Here is a 21,771-nt window from a genome sequence, read left to right on the forward strand (position 1 = left end):
ATCACAATATATGATACACACTATCCTATGCCTCTCTTTTTCACCTTGAAGTTCTTTTCACATTAGGACGTGTGGTCTGTTTCTCACACCAATATGAATGAGGTTTCTCCAACTTAGAACAGTCACATTAGCTTAGTTTCTCAGGAATAACAAAAGTACAACCGAAATGCTTTGCTTTGATAGTAATGATTTACTTATATAGTGTTTGGGTATACCAAGATTATTCATTCATTTATTCAATAAATGAAAACAGACATAGAAAAGGAGAGTCTAGTAACAAGTTAAGTAATTTTTAAATTTCTTTTATGGGTGGTATCAGCTGTCACTCTGAAGCTAAGGTAGGAATGGAACTGTGATTAGCAGAATAAATGGTAAGAAAAGATCTGTTGAATGAATAAACATTTAAAACAAAAACAGATGCTTTGTTTTAACATCATACCTTATATAAAATAATTACTATACTTTTGCAATGCTACAGAGATTTTTCTAGTCCTTTTTACTGTACCATATATAGGAAAAATAATTCCATTAATATATATCTGAAAGCTTCAATTTGATGAGCAATCAAGGTCAATTACAAAAATAATACTTTATATTTTTATAGGGCTTACATATTACAAGATACTTTTATAAGTATCACCTCATTTCTTCCCACTACTCTGTGAGCCAGGAAAGACAGTTATTATTTCCAAAACTTAAAGAGGCTTAAGTCATTCTCTGAGGTGACACAGGTGACCTGTAACCCAGGTCACCGAGCCCTCAATCCAATGCTCTTTCTTCATACTAGCATGTCCAAGTGACTCTGTCAGAAATTTGACAGCTCAGTGTATACACATTTTAAGATAATGTGATAGTATTTCTAGTTTTGATGTTTATTTTTCCTTTAACATGATCTAATCTACTTAATTTTTAGGCCAAAGTTGCTAAAGTGACTTGTCTATGATCACACAGCGACTTGATTGCATATATGGAACTAGAATCCTACAAACTAGTAAAACACACACACACACGCACACACACACACACACACACACACACACACACACACACACACAGAGTCATTCTTTCTTTCCAATACATTTTGCTGTTTCCCAGGAGACTGCACATATTTTTATAAATATTAACATGCACTTCGATCTTCAGACATTCCAACCAGTTTTTGACATTTCTTTTGCCTCAAAATGCAGAAATCATTTGCAGGTAAAATTGACAGATATAAGATTTCATTAAAGGCAGAATATTAATTTAAATCTGAGTTTGAAAATAGTAAAACTAATTTTAACAAACAAAACACAAATAAAACAGGAATACATGCTGGTGAACATTCAACCATGATTCTATCAAATACATGAGGTATGTGGAGAAATCACAGCTCCTGTGCACTTCCCAGTTCTTCTCCTATCCTCAGAAGTAACCAGCGTTAAGATTTTGATGTGAATCTTTCCAGAACAATCTCTATGAAATTAAAAACAATATATAAATGTTCAGTTTTACCTAAAGTAAAATTTAGAACACTATGGGCATTCTCAATGGAGTATTAGAAACAGTAGTTGAAAGCCAGTAAGATGAGTTTACCTGAGAATGAGAACTATGTGAGATAATGAAGGATTGTATAATTATTGAAGATGCAAAATAAAAATTAAATGTGATTCAAGAATAAACATCAAAGTTACATGGCAGAAATCATGGAAGGAAAACAGATACAAATTAGAACCAGAAAACAATTTTTTTTTCATAGTCACACAATTTTTATTAAAAGAATTGCTGAAAGGAATACCTTGTTAAAGTTAAAAAAAAAAAAAGAATTGCTAATTTCTTTTTAAAAAATTTAAAAAAAAATTTTTTTTTATTAAAATACAGCTAACAATGTGGCCTGGTGGCTCAGGTGGTTGGACCGTCATGCTCCTAACGCCAGTGGCTGCTGATTCGATTCCACCTGGGTCAGTGAACAATGGCTGTCTCTGGAGTTGCAGTGCTGTGAGCAAACATGGGCTGCTGTGTGCTGACGGGTGCACTACTGTGAGTGGCAGATGACCACGCTGGCTGGCAGCTGGCATGAGTGGCCAGCAGCCATAAGTGGCCAGCAGCCATTGTGAGCGGCCGGCAGCCGACGAGAGCTGCAGTGAGCTGCCGACCAATGACCGGCAACTGACTGCCTCAGACAGGTGGAGTGCAAGTCTCATAATACCAGCATGGGCCAGGGAGCTGTGCCCTACAATTAGACTGAGAAACAATGGCTTAAAAACTGGGGCGGTGGGGGGAGAAGAACTGGGGGGCAGGGGCAAAAAAATACAGCTAACATACAATATTATATTTGTTTCAGGTGTACATCATAGTTATTCAACTGTACCCACTTAGCTCAATACAGTGTTATTACCACATTATTGATTTTATTCCCTATGCTAAAGAAGTGATCACCATAAGTCCAGCAACCATCTGTCACTGTACCAGGCTATCTATCACAATATTATTGATCTGCTTCCCCGGTTTTTAAATTTTCAATTAGAGTTGACATTTAATATTATTTTATATTAGTTTCAAGTGCATGACATAGTGGTTAGACATTTATATAATTTAGGAAGTGATCCCCTTAACTAGTAACACCTGGCATTATACATAGTTTTTATCATACTATTGATTATATTTCCTATATTTTACATCCCCATGATTATTTTGTAACTACCAATTTGTATTTCTTAATACCTTCACCCTTTTCACTCTGCCCCCAACCCCATTCCCAACTATCACCCTGATAGATCTAATACCTATCTGGCACCATAAATAGTTATTACAATATTATTGACCATATTCCTTATGCTATACCCCACATCCCCATGACTACTGTATAACAACAATTTGTACTTCTTAATCCCTTCCCCTTTCCACCCATCACTAAACCCCCTTTCATCTTAAAGAAGTCCCTCTAAGATTCCTTGTGATACTGGCTTGGTGATGATGAACTCCTTTAGCTTTTTCTTGTCTGGAAGCTCTTTATCTGTCCTTGAATTCTAAACGATAGCTTTGCTGGGTAGAGTAATCTTGGTTGTAGGTCCTTGCTTTTCATCACTTTGAATATTTCCTGCCAATTGCTTCTGGTCTGCAAAGATTCTGCTGAAAAATCAGCTGACATTCTTATGGTGGCTCCCTTGTAGGTAACTAACTGCTTTTCTCTTGCTGCTTTTAAGATTCTCTTTCTGTCTTTAACCTTTGGCATTTTAATTATGATGTGTCTTGGTGTGGACCTCTTTGGGTTCATCTTGTTTGGGACTCTATGTGCTTACTGAGCTTGTATATGTATTTCCTTCAACAGGTTAGGAAAGTTTTTTGTCATTATATCTTCAAATAGGTTTTTAGTTCCTTGCTCTCTCTTTTCTCCTTCTGGAACCCCTATAATGAGAATGCTGATATGATAGATGTTGTCCCAGAGGCCCCTTAAACTCTCCTCAGTTTTTGTGTTTTTCTTTTTGAAAGAGGTCTATACTCAACAGGCTCAGTTTTTTGTTTTGTTTCTTTTTTAATTGGGGAATATTGGGGAACAGTGTGTTTTTCCAGGGACCATCAGCTCCAAGTCATTGTCCTTCAATCTAGTTGTAGAGGGCACAGCTCAGCTCCGAGTCCAGTTGCCGTTTCCAATCTTAGTTGCAGGGGGTGCAGCCCACCATCCCATGTGGGAATTGAGCTGGCAACCTTGTTGTTGAGAGCTCGCGCTCTAACCAACTGAGCCATTTGGTTGCCCCTCGGGCAGCTCAGTGGTAGCTCACTGACTTCAATCTAGTTGTGGAGGTCACAGCTCACTGGCTCATGTAGGAATTGAACCAGCAACCCTGTTGTTCAGAGCTCGTGCTCTAATCAACAGCCATATGGCCACCCTCTCCTCGGTGTTTTGGATTCTTTTTTCTTTTTGCTGTTCTGGTTGGGTGTTTTCTGCTACCCTATTTTCTGCATCACTGATTCAATCTTCTGCTTCATCTAATGTACTGTTGAGTCCCTGTAATATATTCTTAATTTCTGTTATTGTATTCTTTACTTCTGACTGGTTCTTTTTCATGTTTTCTATCTCCATTTTTATCATTCCTATCTCTTTGTTGAAGTTCTCCCTGAGATCAGTGAGCATCCTTATAAAGAGTGCTTGAAACTCTGCATCTGATAGTTTGCTTGTGTCCATTTTGTTTAGCCCTTTTTCTGGAGCTTTGCTCTGTTCTTTTATTTGGGACATGTTTCTTTTTGTCTCCATTCCTCTCCTATGTTTGTTTCTATGTATGTCTTCTGGTCTTAGTAGAGTGGCCTTATGTAGTAGGTGTGCTGTGGGGCTCAGTGGCACAGTCTTTCTGGTCACCTGAGCCATGCACTCCAGGTGTGTCCCTTTTGTGGGTTGTGTGTGCCTTCCTCTTGCAGTTGAGCCTTGGTTGATAATTGTACATCAATGGGAGGGACTGACCCTCAGGCTCACTGGCTGGGAGGACTGGCCTTGATTACACTGGAAGAGTTATTGTGTAGTGGCTGACTTTACAGAGCAGGATCTGCCTCAGCAGGACTCTGGTGCCAGTTCAATCTGCCCCTTGGGTGTATCGTACTTGGAAGTGGCTAGGTGATGCTCCAGCTCATTTTGAAGCTGACCACTGGGGGCACGAACCCCAGGGCCATCTTGGAGGGGATCCGCTATAGGTCAAGTTCAGCCACAGCCCTGCCCCACGCGCAGTCACCTGGCAGGAGTGACAAAGAAATCTACAGAGGCTTCCACCTGTGCCAGGCTTGGGTGTGCGTTGAGAGGCCAAGCCATGATCCTAGGCCAGCTGCCACTAATGCCAAGCTTAGGGTTGCTCAGCCAGAGGTACAGGACATGCTCAAGCCAGATGCTGTTTGTCTGGGTTCTGCAAGCCTTTGAGAGACCCTAGGAAAGTCTGCAGCTTGAGCTAAGGCAGGCAGTTTGTATGAAAAACTGGGTGTGCATGAAATTTGGACTGGGTGGGGTCTTGAATCACCAAGGCATGGCAAATGAATGGTGGAGACTCAGATATGGCAGCTGCATGTGTCTGAACCCCAGGAAGGGGGGGGGGGCTCAAGAGAAGAACAATGGCTTCCACCAGTTTCTCCGTCCAAGAGAAAGCAGCCTTTCCAGCCCCCATCCCAAGCCAGACACCTCAGTTCCCCATCATATGTCCCTGCTGCCTTTCCAGCTGCTGCCCCAGTGCTGAAGCTCAGAGTGAGTAATCCCGTTGGTGGGTAAGTCTGAGTACAGTCCCTTTAAGAGGAGCACCGAGGAGGGCAGCTGCTGTCCATCTCACTCAGTCACAATCTCTGCTGGTTTTCACAACCAGAAATTATGGGGACTTCTCTCCCTGGCACTGGAACCCTGGGCTGGGGTGGGGCTGGGACCTCTTGCTCCTCTGTGGGGTGGGGGAACCTCCACAGCTGAAATATCCCTCCTGATCTTTAATGGTCACACATGGGTGTGGGATCAGTCCATTCCACTTCTCTGCCCCTCCTACCAGTCTTGAGGTGGCTTCTTGTGCATGTCTTTAGTTGTAGAGCTTCGGTTCAGCAAGATTTTAGGTGATTCTCAATAACGGTTGTTTTGTAGTTTAGTTGTAATTTTGATGTGGTCGTGAGAGAAGATAAGCACAGTGTTTACCTACTTCGCCATCTTGGTATTCTCCCAGGTATCACTTTTTACTTATCAGATCGGCAAGAAAATTTCAAAATTAATTATATCCATTGTAACTGAGGGTTTAGGGAAATTCATTTAAATCTCAGCTGCCATTGATTAGCTGTATGACCTCACAGAAGTTAGCAGTCAGTTCCTTTCTGAACCTTGGTTCCCTCATCCACAGAACCGGAATAATAAGTAACCTGGAGGTGAAGTGTAAATGAAGTAAAACCGGTGGAGCACTTGAACTGCACCTGTAGAATGGAGTGAACACTCAATAAATCTTTGCTACATGGTTATTCCTAAGCATAGGGATTTGTGGTTTGTGTTGTTATTATAAATGCAATCTTTATTTACTTCATGAAATTGGTGTAGAATTTTCTTTTTGGGGGTGTGGGGACAGAGCCACGAGTGCAGTTTCCAGGTTCTCGGCCTCACATGGAAAGGTGCTGGCTCAGGTAGTAAATGGCCATCAACTGTGATTAGATGGCCATCAGCTGTGGCTAGTTGGCCATTAGCTGTAACCAGTGAGTCACTGGCCACTAATATAACTGCTGTGGCTATGCTAGCAGAAAATGGGGGGTTAGCAAGGAGATGGTGGCTGAGCTAGCAAGAGAAGTTCACAGTTAGCACGGCAGATTGCGGCTAGCTAGTGAGGTTGGTTGGCAGAGAGAAGTGGATGGTAGGTTGCGGATCGTGTGGCTCCTGCTTCCTATGTCTCCAACCCAGTTGCCAGCAAGACTATGGTGGTATGACTCCTATCTATGGCCCCTATCTATGGCTCAATGGGTGTTCCTTTTTGGCCTCACCATATCCTGCGTTCTTATGTGGGGAGTGGGAGCTGAGACCCCGCATGCCACCCTGCATGACGGGGCCATCCTTGTTCAGTTTAAATCATCTTGTTCTGCTGTCTGTTTCCAGCTTAAACAGAGAGCAGGTCAAGATGATTTAAACAGTTTTAATGCACTGGAGCATTGGGATAACCTGTTTTTTAAAGCTATGGTAGAACCCATAAAATCAATTTATCAGATTTTCCAAAGGCTAGTCTGTAGTTCTTTCAAATAACTTACTTTAGGTTTTTATGGATCAATTTTACTTTTTGTTAACTTTAAATTTCATTAATTTTTGCTTTCATTTCCAGTGTTCTTTATTTATCTACTTTCTTGACAACTTTTTGTTTACTCCTAGCCTCTAGCACTACATTCTTAATTCATTTATTTCTGGTCATCACTGTTTTCTAATTAATGCTTTTAGGGCTTTATTTTTTTTTATCCAATTACCATTTCAACCATATTCTGAATTTTGATATGTGGCACTATTTTATAATTCCAAATAGCTCAGATCTAATTGCAGGTCAGATTCCACCCTCTCACCCCCACCATGAGTTTCTAAAAGTTTATTTTTAATCTTTTGACTAGCCTGTTATTAGCTTATAATTTTTTGTATTATGATTAGAAAATATGGCCTGTACAACGTTACCATTTTTAAATACATTGAGATTTTCTGCAATCTTCTTCAAGGTTTAAAAAAAATGTTGCTTTAGTTACCTATAGTTTTGCCTTTTCCAGAACGTCATATAAATAAAATGATACAGTATGTAGCCACCTCTGGAATTTTCCATTCATTTTGTGGGATCATAATGTCATTGAATGCAAGAGCCTATTAACCTGGCTACTTGCCTCACAGCAGAATCATTACCTCCAAACCAATGGTGTATCTCTGATTCTTTAAATATTTTGGAAAGATTTGTTAAATATTAATAGATATAAGACGTCTGTCAACACGTAGGAAACATCCAATGTTTCACAAGAAAGATGATTTATAAACATGAGGAATTATCATGCAGCTCCCTTATCTGAGATGCCAAAGAATGGGAATTGTAGGAGTAGGTGGGAATACAGCAATGATACTCATCCATATGTCACTCAATTATTTCTACCAGACTCGTGTTACTTATGTTGTAAAAATAACTGACTTGAGTTTTGCCTCTTTTCTATTTTCACATCGATGAAGTTACTAATGAAGTTAAAATGGGGCAGGAGGTGAGGACAGAGAACCATTTCTACCTATTTTATAGCTTTCGTAATTTTAAGTGTACCAACTACACTAGAATTGACTGCAAATAAGGAGGGTCTTCCGCCAAGACCATGAGTTAAAGACTTCCTTTTGCATTATACTAGAGCATGCTAATTTTACCTTTTTCCTCAGTTGTGCCCTATAAATATCTCACCCAGTATTTTTTTGAGCTGGTTCAAACGATCAGGTCTTTGTTGCTGCTCTTTATTAGGAACAAAGCTCCTTTCCTCAGGAGCCACTTCTGTTCCTTTTTCTTTTGCTGCTTTCAGAGCTCCCACTGGCTGTGGTATGGAGGTGCATGAACAGAACGGGACATTCCAGGAATATTCTCTGTGCTGCAGCCTCAAGAGACACTCTCATTTCTTTGTTCTCTGCAGGAACACTTCTGAGTATTAGCATAATTTGCTCCTAATTTTACACCCCTTTGATCTTCCTGCTCTCTAAGTTTCCCCAGCCTGGGAAACCTTTTTCTAATATTATTCTTTCCTGGTTGCCGGTTGGTTTTTCACAGATATCATATTTAGTTATTTATTTTACACCATGACACTGCCTTCAGGGCAGCACCTCCAGGGTGTGCTCAACGGCAACTTGGGAGAGAGTTGAGTGTGAGCAGGTGTTTCTGTGAACATTTGTTCCTAAAGTTGGGTGCTCTCCTGTGGGTGGTGGTGAAGGAAGCTACGATCCAAGTCCCTTTCAGCCTATGTCTCTTGCTGCTGGCAGAACTGGAAGAAATAAGGGAACAGGCTGAGGAAGGGGAACTGTTAAAAAGTCCTTAAGTATGTGGGAGAGAGGTACCAACCTAGTGTGATGAACACCAAGCTTCCAGAACGTGAAGGGAGCTGTTTCTGAGGATGTTGCTTTAAGTCTGATTAATCCATAGGCTGCTCATTCTCTCATTCAAGAATCTACACGGTCACTTGTCTTATTAGGAAATCCACTTGTCATGCAGGGAGGCCTGCAGGGTCTCTGGTCCCGCTCCCCACATAACGCAGGATATGGTGAGGCCAAAAAGGAACACCCACGGAGCCATAGGTAGGGGAGTCATACCACTATATTCTCTCTGGCGGCACTATACTCTCACTGGAGGCTGGATCCACACTGTCCGCAAACCGCCATCCACGCTTGCCAGCCCAGCCACCATCTTCTTGCTAGCCCCCATTCTTCTCTCTTCTCTCTAGCGTAGCCACAGCAGTTATATTAGCGGCTAATTGGCTAACTGGCTACAGCTGACGGCCAATCACCACAGCTGACGGCCATCTACTACCCGAGCCAGCACTCCTCCACGTGAGGCCGAGAGCCTGTAAACTACTTTCTGGGGCTCTGCCCCCACACTCCACCCCTACAGGCTCTCGCCTCACAATCTACGCGACAAGCGTCTTCCGCAAGGGGACCTGTGCGAGGAGCCTGGAGGTGAACGCAACATCCTGGACACAGCCAGGCTCTCTGGGCACAGCCAGGGTTTCTCAGGGCACCACCAGTACTTCTGGGCACTGCCAGACTTCCTGGACTTCTTAGGGTACCACCTGTCTTCCCGGACACAGCCAGGGTTTCTCAGGGCACCACCAGGACTTCTGGGCACGGCCAGACTTCCTGGACTTCTTAGGGTACCACCTGTCTTCCCGGACACAGCCAGAGCTCTCAGGGCACTGCCACTCTCTGTGGGCACAGCCACACTTCCTGGACTCAGCCAGGGCTTTCAGGGCACTGCCACAGCCACACTTCCTGGACACAGCCAGGGCTCTCAGGGCACTGCCACTCTCTCTGGGAACAGCCCGACTTCCTGGGCACAGCCAGGGTATCTTCAGGGCTCAGCCAGACTTCCTGGACTCAGCCAGGGCTCTCAAGGCACTGCCACTCTCTCTGGGAACAGCCCGACTTCCTGGGCACAGCCAGGGTATCTTCAGGGCTCAGCCAGACTTCCTGGACTCAGCCAGGGCTCTCAGGGCACTGCCACTCTCTGTGGGCACAGCCACACTTCCTGGACACAGCCAGGGCTCTCAGGGCACTGCCACTCTCTGTGGGCACAGCCACACTTCCTGGACACAGCCAGGGCTCTCAGGGCACTGCCACTCTCTGTGCCTCTCAGGGTACCCTGCTGGAACAACAGCGACTCACAATCAAGGTGCTTACATACTCTCAATGGCGGCCAGTCAAGAGACAAAAGCAAATATCCCCCAGTTCCACTAACAACTGTTCCCAAACAAACAGTCAAGCGGTCCATTAAATTAGGGATGTAAGGCAATTCCCCATAGTCCATAGTCATTCAGCAGGGCTGTCCTGGGGGTGAGGGACAACATTGACCTCACCCTCATCTCCCACGGAGGACTCAGCAAGTGTTACCTCCTGGGACTATAAGTCCTGCATCTGGGCTGCCTGAGCAGGAACTTCCCCGGCCCACAGGGCTGCAATGACCTTCGCTTTCTCCGGCCTGTGCTGGTTGGGGAACGGTCCACATCTTTCCACCTCTCCACGGGGCTCCAACTCTCCAGCAGCTGCATGGCTTTTCCTGTGCTGGTGGGAGAAACGTCCACGTCCTCCCACCCCTCCACGGGGGTCCAGCTCTCCGGCAGCTGCTCCTCCTGGTCTTCCTCAGACTGGGTGTTCACACGCACAAACTGCTCCACCGTCCTTTGGAGAGCTTTGGATGGCACCATACCCTGCTCGCTGCGCCATTTGTCATGCAGGGAGGCCTGCAGGGTCTCTGGTCCCGCTCCCCACATAACGCAGGATATGGTGAGGCCAAAAAGGAACACCCACGGAGCCATAGGTAGGGGAGTCATACCACTATATTCTCTCTGGCGGCACTATACTCTCACTGGAGGCTGGATCCACACTGTCCGCAAACCGCCATCCACGCTTGCCAGCCCAGCCACCATCTTCTTGCCAGCCCCCATTCTTCTCTCTTCTCTCTAGCGTAGCCACAGCAGTTATATTAGCGGCTAATGGCTCACTGGTTACAGCTGACGGCCAATCAGCCACAGCTGACGGCCATCTACTACCCGAGCCAGCACTCCTCCACGTGAGGCCGAGAGCCTGTAAACTACTTTCTGGGGCTCTGCCCCCACACCACTTCATGGACGGTGTAGATGCCTGACCACCGAAGTGTACACGTGAAGCTGAAGCTGAATAAAAGTGAATATCAACTATAATTATATATATATATATATATATATATATATATATATATATAGTCACAGGATGTGGAGTACAGCATGGGGAATAAAGTCAATGGAATTGTAACAGGTATACACAATGTCAGAGGGGCAGTAGATTGGGGGAGGGGATTATCACTTTGTGAGGGGTATAAATGTCTAGTGCATTGTTTTGTACACCTAAAACTATTTTTTTAAAAAAAGTTGTTGACAGTAAATCTTAAGCAATCTCATCACACACACAAAAGTTAACTATGTAAACTATGTGAGGTGATGGAGTGTGTGGGGGCAGAGCCCCAGAAAGTAGTTTCCAGGCTCTCGGCCTCACATAGACAGGTGCTGGCTCAGGTAGTAAATGGCCATCAATGTGATTGGATGGCCATCAGCTGTGGCTAGTTGGCCGTCAGCTATAACCAGTGAGCCATTGGCCACTAATATAACTGCTGTGGCTACGCTAGCAAAAAATGGGGGCTAGCAAGAAGATGGTGGCTGAGCCTGCAAGCGGAGCAATGAGGGTTGAGAACTGTATGGCTCCTGTTTCCTGTTTCTCCAACCCAGCCGCCAGCGAGACTATAGTGGTATGACTCCCCCATCTATGGCTCCATGGGTGTTCCTTTTTGGCCTCACCATGTCCTGCGTTCTTATGTGGGGAGCGGGACCAGAGACCCCGCCGGGTCTCCCGCACGACAGAGTGTTAATTATCTCGATCTTGATAATCATTCTACAACGTATTTCAAATCATCCCGCTGTACACTTTAAATATGTGCAGTTATATTTGTCAGTTATTCCTCAATAAAGTTAAAAAAAAATCTACACAAAGAAGTTTGAAAAACAGCCCAATTGAAACCAGCTGATTTCACTGCTGAATTCTGCCTGGGTTTAGCTACTGACTTTGAAAATATCAACTGATGAATACAGCTTTCTTCAATCACATATTCCAAGGATAAACACCTGATCATCTATTGCAAATTAAGTCACAAACAGGCCCCAGGCCTCCCCAAAGCTTCTGCCTGTTATTAGCTGCTGGGAAATAAGCTGAATCTCAATCAACAGTGATGTTTCTATTTTGCTTAGTTGGATCCTGAAATAAGCCAATTTTAAGTTTGAGAAAATGCTGCCATGTTATCTGGTGGTGTAGTCATCACCAGAGAAAAGTCCAACTCACTCTAGCTCATGAAATATTAATGAAAATCTGGAATTACTTGTACTTACTTTCGCAGTCAAATAGACCAAAAATCAAATCAAAGCTGTATCTTCCACTTTATATGACACAGAAACTCCTGACAATTTTTAGTAGCTAGTGGATTTTAGTAGGAGATCTTAACCTTTCCTCTGTGCAAAACTGTGAGTTTTCAAAAACTTCTGTCAAGGGCGGCCAGGTGGCTCAGTTGGTTAGAGCATGAGCTCTGAACGACAAGGTTGCCGGTTCGATTCCCACATGGGCCAGTGAGCTGCGCCTTCCACAACTAGAATGAAGGCAAGGAGCTGCTGCTGAGCTTCTGGGTGGGTGGCTGGACAGCTCGGTTAGAGTGCGAGCTCTTAACAACAAGGTTGCCAGTTCAGTTCCCACATGGGATGGTGGGCTGCACCCCTGCAACTAAAGATTGAAAATGGCAACTGGACTTGGAGCTGAGCTATGCCCTCCACAACTAGATTGAAGGACAACAACTTGGAGCTGACAGGCCCTGGAGAAACACACTGTTCCCCAATATTCCCCAATAAAATTAAACAAACAAAAAACTTCTGTCTTTTGGTTTTATTGTCTGAATAATTTGAGGGCTATTTTAGAAAAAGCTGGTTCATTATTCTGGTAGGGGAAGTCAACCTAAACTTAACAATAACAATGCACTTTTTATAATTATAATTACTTCCAGATGGATCTTACCCTTTAAGTATGTTACCATCTGTTTTTCAGTGACAGTGAATGGAAATCTTTAATCTTTTGTTTATATAGCTATTGCCATGTGTGTAACTTAAGCCACCAAAGGTTTTAAGACTATAATGGTAATGTCTTTCTCTTCTCTTCTGCTGTTACTAAATAAACAGATTGTATAACTCAATTTCTACAATTGCCTTTGGGAAATATTAGAAATAAGGAGAGAGTATGATCTGAAGGAAATTAATAGATTATGCATGTTTTTACTTGTTCTTGCTTTTTAAAATAATTTTTAAATTACAATTGACATGCAACATTATATTAGTTTCAGGTGTACAACATAGCAATTAGACATTTATATAATTTACAAAGTGATCACCTCGACAAGTCTAGTACACATCAAAGTTTCAAATCCTCATTTTTGATTGGTTCTAATATCTTACTGGTTCCCATTAATCAATGAATTAAATAAATTCTCTGAGATATGTTCATTTTATATTTGTACATGTAAGATAAATTTTCTTTGTTTAATAAAGGCAAGGCAGCTGGCCCTCTCTTCCTCTGAGGGTAAATCCTTAAAAACATAATAGGCTCAACACTTCGGTCAGGAACTTGTTTTTTTCTTAACACTAACTAACACTTAGGAGCATTTTGTAACTATTGATTGAAATCTTTATCAGGGGACTTCCTATTCCGGGAGACTATGGGAATTCCTCAACGTTATTGCAGATGGGTGCATTCCCAAGGTTAACATAGCTCAGGGGCACCTCTGAAAGTACTAAAATCTGTGGGGCTGCTTTAGTAAATCTTGAAATTGGTAAACAATGTGTTGGGCAGCCATTAACAGTTTGCATGATAATTTCTGCCAGCTTTTTCAGTGTTTCAGCAGAAAATAGGCTCTCTAATAAGAATTTCTCAGCAATCATTACAAATTACAGAAAAAAACAGGACAAAATATTTGCAACATGGGAAATTAATGTCTAAAATCGAACGATCATTTTCCTGGATAAGCTTACCCATTTGCTCCCTTTTTCTATCTTGGTAAGCAGAGTTACTATCTATCCAGTTGTCTAAGAAAGCTTGAAGTTATGTGGTAACTTCTCCTCTTTCATTTCTGATTTTGTTTATTTGTGTCTTTTCTCTTTTGATCTTAGTAAATCTAGCCAAGGGTTTGTCAATTTTATTAATCTTTTCAAAGAACCAGCTCTCTGTTGCATTAATTTTTTTCTATTGTCTTTTTGTTCCTATTTCATTCAGTTCTGCTCTGATTTTTATTTTTCCTTTCCTTCTGCTGACTTTGGGTTTCATTTATTCTTCTCTTTTTAGTTCTTCAAGGTGTAATATGAGGTTATTTATCTGGGATTTTTCTTATTTCTTGAGATAGGCTTGTAATGATATAAATTTCCCTCTTATTATTGCTTTAGCTACCGCTTTGGAAGGCAGGTGGAGGTTCCTCAAAAAATTAAGAATAGAATTGTCATATAACTCAGCAATCCCTCTCCTGGGTTGTCATGCAGGGTCTCAGCTCCCGCTCCCCACATAAAAACGCAGGATATGGTGAGGCCAAAAAGGAACACCCAAGGAGCCATAGATAGGGGAGTCATACCACTATATTCTCGCTGGAGGCTGGGTTAGGGACACAGAAAACAGGATCCACACAATCTGCAACCTGTGGTCCACTTTTCTGCCAACCAACCTAATTTGTTAACTGCAATCCGCCATGCTAACTGCAATCCGCACGTCTCTGCAATCCGCAATTCTCACAATCCACATTCCGCTCTTACTAGCCCCCATTTTCTGCTAGCGTAGCCACAGCAGTTATATTAGTGGCCAATGGCTCACTGGTTACAGCTGATGGCCAATTAGCCACAGCTGATGGCCATCTACTACCCAAGCCAGCACCTTTCCCCGTGAGGCCGAGAGCCTGGAAACCGCACTCCTGGCTCTGTCCCCACATGCGTATATACCCAAAAATCTGAAAACATTTATCCATAAACATTGTCATGCAGGGTTTCAGCTCCTGCTCCCCACACACGAACGCAGGATTTGGTGAGGCCAAAAAGGAACAACAATGGAGCCATAGATGGGGGAGTCACACCACTATATTCTTGATAGTGGCTGGTAGAAACACAAAAGCAAACATCCACCAGTACCCCATCGAGGGGTCTTCCTGTGTCCCAGTCTCGCAGGCAAGACACAGGAAGTAGAATCAACAAAATCCACAATGTAATTCGCTTGCTAACCACACTCGCCAGCCACAATCCGCTGTTGGCTTCTCTGCCAGCCAACCAACCACACCCTACCATAGCCACGACAGTTATAGTAGTGGCTAATGGCTAACTGGTTACAGGTACTGGCCACCCAGCCACAGTGGATGGCCATCTACTAACCGAGCCAGTACCTTTCCATGTGAGGCTGAAAACTGCTTTCTGGTACTCTGTCTGCAGAAACATATACGAGGTCTGACAATTAAGTTCACGAACTCACCCTAGAAAAAGTGCTACATACCTCATTACTGAATATCAATACAGTCACCTGTGAAGTACTCCCCTTAGGAAGCTATGCACTGATGCCAGTGCCTAATCCACCCTAAAAGTAATTTTGGAACTCTTTCTGGAATGGCCATCGGAGCTGTCATTGTATTACCCTTGATGTCCTGAAAGTCATCAAAATGCCTTCCTTTCAATATTTCCTTTATCTTTGCGTGAAGAAAGAAGTCACTGGGGGCCAGATCAGATGAGAGGGGAGGGTGTTCCAATACAGTTATTTGTTTACTGCCTAAAAACTCCCTCACTGACAGTGCCGTTTGAGCTGGTGCATTGTCGTTATGCAAGAGCCATGAATTGTTGGTGAAAAGTTCAGGTCATCTAACTTTTTCACGCAGCCTTTTCAGCACTTCCAAATAGTAAACTTGGTTAACTGTTTGACCAGTTGGTACAAATTCATAATGAATGATATGTCTGATATCAAAAAAGGTTAGCAACATCGTTGAAACAAGTTCACAAACTTAATTGCCAGCCCTCATATGTGTTCTGATATTCATTGAAGCTTTATTTATGGTGGCCAAGACATGGAAAAAACCAGTGTCCTTCAATAGATGATTGGATAAAGAAGATGTGGTATACTACTCTGTCATAAGAAAAGATGAAATAGTGCCATTTGCGACGAAATGGATGGATCTTGAGATTATTATGCTAAGCAAAAAAAGTCATACAGAAAAAGTCGAGAACCATATGGTTTCACTGATTTATGGAATATAAAACTGAAAGCAACAAAGGAAAATGGCAAACAAATAAAGAAACAAAAACCCATAGACACACAGAATAGTTTAGTGGTTACCAGAGGGTAAGCAGGGAGGGCGGTGGTAGATGAGGGTAAACAGCGTCAAATATATGGTGATGGAAGGAGAACTGACTCTGGGTGGTGAACACAGAATGTCATATACAAATGCTGTATTACAGAATTGTCCAATTGAAACCTATGTGATTTTAGTAACCATTGTCATCCCAACAAATTTTAATTAAAAAACGATAGAAAGAAAGAAAGAAAAGAAGGAAGGAAGGAAGGAAGGAAGGAAGGAAGGAAGGAAGGAAGGAAGGAAGGAAGAAAGCAAGCTTGAAATTACCCTCAGCTCCACCCACTTCCACCTCATGGCAAAACCAAGTGAAGTCTATCTCCCAGGATGTCTTTTTTTTTTTCTTTTTTTTTTTTTTATTAAATTTATTGGGGTGACAATTGTTAGTAAAATTACATAGATTTCAGGTGTACAATTCTGTATTACATCATCTATAAATCCCATTGTGTGTTCATCACCCAGAGTCAGTTCTCCTTCCATCACCATATATTCGATCCCCTTACCCTCATCTCCCACCCCCACCCCGCCTCCCTTACCCTCTGGCAACCACTAAACTATTGTCTGTGTCTATGAGTTTCTGTTTCTCATTTGTTTGTCTTGTTCTTTTGTTGTTTTTGGTTTATATACCACATATCAGTGAAATCACATGGTTCTCTGCTTTTTCTGTCTGACTTGTTTTGCTCAGCATTACTCTCTCAAGATCCATCCATGTTGTCACAAATGTTCCTATATCATCTTTTCTTACAGCCGAATAGTATTCCATTGTGTATATATACCACAACTTCTTTATCCATTCATCTATCGAAGGACATTTTGGTTGTTTCCATGTCTTGGCCACCGTAAACAAAGCTGCAATGAACATTGGAGCACACGTGTCTTTATCTCTAAATGTTTTCAGATTTTTTGGGTAGATACCCAGGATGTCTTTTATGTCTATCCCCCACTCTTTCTCCATGTGCCATGGTCTTAATCGACATCTCAGGCCTTGGATCATGAAGAAAGTCTCCACATCAATACTCTGCGTCCATTCTTGTCGTGGATCACTAGAAAAAGGGTAACATTCTGGAAGGAGCTACTGTATTTCCCCAAAAATAAGACCTAACTGAAAAAGGAGCCCTAACATGATTTTTCAGGATGCTTATAAGCCCTTCCCCAAAAATAAGCCCCAGTTAAGATCATCAGCCAGACGGATGCATTTAGTACGTCTGTTGCAACACATGACGGACGTATTGAATTATAAAATAATAATATTAATATATAATTAAATATAAATAATATTGATATTAATACTTAAAATAAATGGTAATATAAACTATAATTCAGTATTTTTAAATACCCATGCAGGTGCCTTTGACGAGAGGTAAACGATATGTAAACAGATGAACTCGAGACTTATTGCCGAATGACCAACTGGAGTACAGACACAACGCACGAATAACGTGCGCACTTAATACTGAATGGACATGGTTGTGTCTAATATGAATCTTCATAATTCAATATGTCATGTGTTGTAATGGATGTATTTAATGCACTCGTGTGAAACAAAGATATGTTTTCTGAACTCTGGTGCCTGCAATTTTTCGTCGCTTTTGTGTGTACCATCATTCTTAACTGTTATCATTTTTGTTGCTACTCCTGACTTGTAAGTCTTTCATTAACACTTGATTTAGCGGAAGATTTAAAAGGAATAATATTTTGACCCCCAGACAAGATGACTGCAAAAAGAAAGAGCTATTCCATCGAGTAGAAGAAAGGAATAGTGGAGGTCTTCTGGGGCAAGAATCTCACAGCTTTCTGCAAGAGAAGTTGGATCTCCGAATGGATTTCCATTCACTGTCACTGAAAATGGTGAGCAAAGTACGATAACCTCAGTCAACAGGTGGACGAGGGAAATGCTAGAAGCACAAGTGTGGATCAGGTAGGCAACCATTATTTCCTGAGCTGGAAGACATCTTCTGTGAATGGATTGCTGACAGGAGAGCAAAGGCTTTGGTTGTGCACAGGGCTGATATTCAAGCACTTGCCCTTGCAACAGCACCACAGTTAGAAATATCTCCAGAAGTCAGAATAGTGCTTACCCTTGATGAGGTTTCTGGGAGCTTCTAATGTGCTGTTGCACAATATGGGTGCTGGTTACACAGGTGTGTTGTTTGTGAAGTTGTATCAAACCACATGTATATGTACTTTTTTTATTTGTACAGTATAACTTTAAAGAGCACTAAAATGAAAACAGAAATGGCTAGAAGGAGACATGATAATGGAAGAAGGGTGGACAGAAATTTTATGTTTATCGGAATGCCTGTCCCCTGCCAGGGCATTCGACTTTGTAAGCCTCACAAGGAACACGAGGCAGGTGAACAACTCACCTGGGAAGTCGTTACAGCTCTAACAGCATGCACATCAGACTCCAGATGGTGCTTGTATCTTCTCTCCTATTTGTGCTTCTTTGTGATTCAAATCTAACTCTAAGGTATTTTTTTGTTCTTTCAATGTTTCTGACACTTGTGTCAAAGAATTGGGAAGCACTATGGAAGAGGAACTTTTAAAAAAATATAATAGTGATTGAGATGGTGTCTGTTTCATGCAGAAATCCTACAAATGATTTGCATAAATCTGGAATTTAATAAGCACAACCGCGGTCTTTCAAAAGACTTTGATATTCTCCAGTATTCTTGGATATTGTCAACAAGACATTGTGAAAAATGGTAAAGGGGATATGTTTTTAACAGCCTTCCTGGCTGCTTTATTTCATAGTTTCTCAAATGTTGAAAATATGCCAAGTCTTTGATGACATCCGGAGGATTAGGTAAAGAATGACCCAATTATAAATCTAGGGTAAAAAGATTAAAAATATGACTTTTGTTTGTTTTCAAATTGTTTTCCTGTTGAACTGGTCACAGATGTTTATTAAGTGTCACCTGTACCAGTCAGTGTTGCAGGCCCAGGGCCTACAGGGCTGAGTTAGACATCTTCTGCCAAGGGTTTATGTTTTAGTAAAAGTAACAGACAAAAATCATAAAAACAAATACGTAAGAGAACTTCGGGTCTGAGAAGTGCTACAAAGATGGCAAAATAGTTGATACACTAGAGCATGATGAAGGGAGGGTACCACTACAGTTAGTGGCCAGGAAAGGTCTCTGAGAAGGGGACACCTGAGGTGAGACCAATGATATGGCGGTGGGCAAACAAAAATGTGGGGGATGAGGCTTCTAAGAAGGAACTGAAAATTCAAATGAGATTGACATGTTTCTGGAACATGATGGAAGTGTGGTAAATGAGGAAGAGACGGAGGGAGCTGAGGACACGTGAGTGTCAGGGAGATGAGAATGGGTGGGAGGCCTCAGAGACCAGCAAAATTATGGAAGAAAGAACCAGAGTGAGTGAGCCTGAGGGAAGAGAGGTGCGGGTCACAGGTAGGGGTTTGAGGATGAGATTTCCGAGGAGGTACAGTTGGTAATGGCTGACTCTAGGGGATGGTCATGTAAGTAAGGGCTGACATGTAGTAAAGGAATAGATTTATGGAGCTGAGAAATCAAGGAGCACAGGTTATTTACAAGGATGTTGAAGAAATCAAGAAAGATGACAGGAACAATACTGGAGAGGAACTGATGACCCACATGCTAGTCTTCTATATGAGGGCCAGGGACCAGAGGGTGAGCAGATGACTGAAAGGAGCAGTACCCTGTTTCCCTGAAAATAAGACCTACCCGGACAATCAGCTCTGATGCGTCTTTTGGAGCAAAAATTAATATAAGACCCGATATTATATTATATTACATTGCGTTGTATTGTATTACATCACATCACATCATATTATATTATACCCAGTCTTATTTTAATATAAAATAAGACAGGGTCTTATATTAATTTTTGCTCCAAAAGACGCATTAGAGCTGATTGTCTGGCTAGGTTTTATTTTCGGGGAAACACAGTAGCAGGGGTTCAGTCTAAGAACATGCATTCAAAAGAAGCGTTTTTTTTTTTAATTGTGGCAAATTTACATAACATAAAATTTATAGTTTTAACCATTTTAGTGTATAGTTCAGTGACATTAAGTACATTTACACAGTTGTATAAACATCACTACCATCTTCAGAACTTTTTCATCTTCTCCAATTGAAACTCTGTACCTGTTAAATCCTAACTCCCCCCAACCCCTGGCAACCACCATTTTACTTTCTATCTCTATGAATTTGACTATTCCAGGTACCTCAAATAAGTGGAATCATATAATATTTGTCCTTTTGTGACTAGTGTATTTCACTTAGAATAATGTCTTCAAGATTCATCCATGTTGTGGCACATGTTGGAACTTAAGAGGTAGGGTTTTTCAGAAAAGAGAGGAAGGAAATATTTGGAAGTGGCAACAGAGAGCAAAGAGACATCTACCTTCTAAAAATGGAAGTGGTGGAATTTCAGCAGAAAAATGTCTCCAATTACCAGGGCTGTGGGGGAAGCACTCTCCTCAAAGAGTAGCCAGATTTTAGTGAGAGATGAAAGGAAAAGGGACATTAAGAGACAATTGTGAAGAATTAGTGTGATTTGCTGACAGAGTTCCGGAGTGCATAGTGGAATGGAGATAGAGGGGCATCCAATGAAATCAGATCTTGAGATGAGCATCCCTGAGGTGACCATGAACTGACCAGGATCAGAGAAGTCTAGTGGGAATATAAGGTTTATTTGGAGGAGTCCTGCAGGTCAGGCTTGCCTTCTAGCCCACAGCTGGTACTAACAGAGAATCATTGAAAAATAATGAGCAGTTGATCAAGAATTTCAAGAAGTCTGTGTAGTAGCCTATGTCATATAGGAAAGGGATCATAAGGTTTCAAGTCAGAGGTCCCCATCCGTTCTGACCTTGGTCACTTGTGAGGCCTGGACCAAACTACTTCAGTTTTCTAAGCCTCCATTTCTTCATTTATGTAATATTCACTATCTTGAGATTTGTTAAAAGTAGTAAATGAAAGAATGTATATAAAGGTCTCTGAAAACCAATCAAGTGCTACTCCAATGCTATTGTTACTATTTTAACTTAGTACTTTTTGATGATAGTTAATGTAAAAAATAGAATAAATACTATGGAAAATCATTAAATTGTACTTTAAGATCATAAACAAATCAATCCTATACCTTTGTGTCTATGTTGAAACAGACAGGTCCCCACTTATCCACACGCAGACATCTGGCACCTCTACCATTCACAAACCTAGAAGTAAACTAAAATACCTCCAAATGTGTGAAAGCAGGGACAAAAATAGCTAAGAAAAGGTGTGTATGTAAAGACTAGAGAAGAGGTATGTAGATTTGTTAGCTTGTCAACCAGAGCAAAAGACTATTTTGCATTTTCACTTGGGAAGCATGAGGAACACCTCCTGGCGGACTGAGCTGGAAGAGTCTGGGTCCAGCCCTTACTTTTCCACCGTTGGGCTCTGGACCTCAGCAATGGGCCACCTCCCTGGGCCTCAATTTTTTCATCTGCAAACTGAAGGAGCAAAATGACCACTAACCTTTTCTTTTAAGATGCTGTTATTACGTGGGTGAACCATACAAACATGGCTAAGTGAAAAAAGCCAGATGTAAAAGGCCAAATATTGTATGATTCCATTTGTATGAAATGTCCAAAATAGAAAACTTGTAGAAACAGAAAATGAATCAGTGGTTATTAGAG

At 41.9% G+C, this 21,771-nt stretch overlaps 1 protein-coding gene across 8 annotated transcripts in view; it reads right to left on the minus strand.

Moving 5' to 3' along the window:
* Positions 1 to 21,771, minus strand: part of RGS20 (regulator of G protein signaling 20) — a 123,988-nt gene that overhangs the window by 77,083 nt on the left and 25,134 nt on the right. The window lies entirely within an intron of this gene.

Source organism: Rhinolophus sinicus, linkage group LG14 (genome assembly GCF_036562045.2).
Source record: "Rhinolophus sinicus isolate RSC01 linkage group LG14, ASM3656204v1, whole genome shotgun sequence".
Lineage (NCBI taxonomy): Eukaryota > Metazoa > Chordata > Mammalia > Chiroptera > Rhinolophidae > Rhinolophus > Rhinolophus sinicus.